The sequence below is a fragment of the Schistocerca serialis genome, chromosome 3 (assembly GCF_023864345.2).
Source record: "Schistocerca serialis cubense isolate TAMUIC-IGC-003099 chromosome 3, iqSchSeri2.2, whole genome shotgun sequence".
NCBI lineage: Eukaryota > Metazoa > Arthropoda > Insecta > Orthoptera > Acrididae > Schistocerca > Schistocerca serialis.
In genome coordinates, this window is record NC_064640.1 from 73,469,771 (window position 1) to 73,470,562 (window position 792).

Below are 792 nucleotides of genomic sequence, written 5' to 3' on the forward strand. Positions count from 1 at the left end.
CCCCTTTTACTCTATTTTTACCCTTTTTTTAAGGCTTGGTTAGTCTCCTTTTTCCATACGTACTTCTACATTCTACCGGTTGCACCTTTTAAGTCACAGGTGGTCTTGCCTATGCTGCTTCAGCATAGCGTTGGGTTCGTTCTCTTGCTGACTTCCCTCATTTTTTTTTACCATTGACAACATGACTGCCTTTTTACGTTTTTAGCTTTTCCCTTTTATTGTTCTTACTTTCTTGAGATGTTCCATTAGCGGAATGGACCATATTTGAAACAAGGGACTGATGACCTTGCTGTTTGGTCCCTTAAACCTCAACCAACCAACCAACCAACCAACCAACCAACTGAAGTATGCCATTGTTACACCACTGCATAAAAAAGGGGATACGTCTGATGTCAACAACTACCACCCAATCTCTCTTCTGACTGCCTTATCCAAAATTCGTGAAAAAGTAATGTATTGTAGAGTAGCTTCACACCTTTGTAAAAATGAAGTTTTAACAAAATGTCAGTTTGGTTTCCAGAAGGGTTTTTCAACGGAAAATGCTATATATACTTTCATTATTGAAATATTAAGTGCTCTGAGTAACCGGAAGTCACCTATTGGGATTTTTTGTGATCTCTCAAAGGCTTTTGATTATGTAAATCATGGAATACTTCTAGAGAAGCTCAAGCACTGTGGCATGAATGGGACAGTGCTCAAATGGTTTAAATCATACCTAACTGGAAGAGTGCAGAAAGTTGAAATGAGCAGTTCACATAATATGTGAAAAACTGGTGATTTCTCAAACTGCGG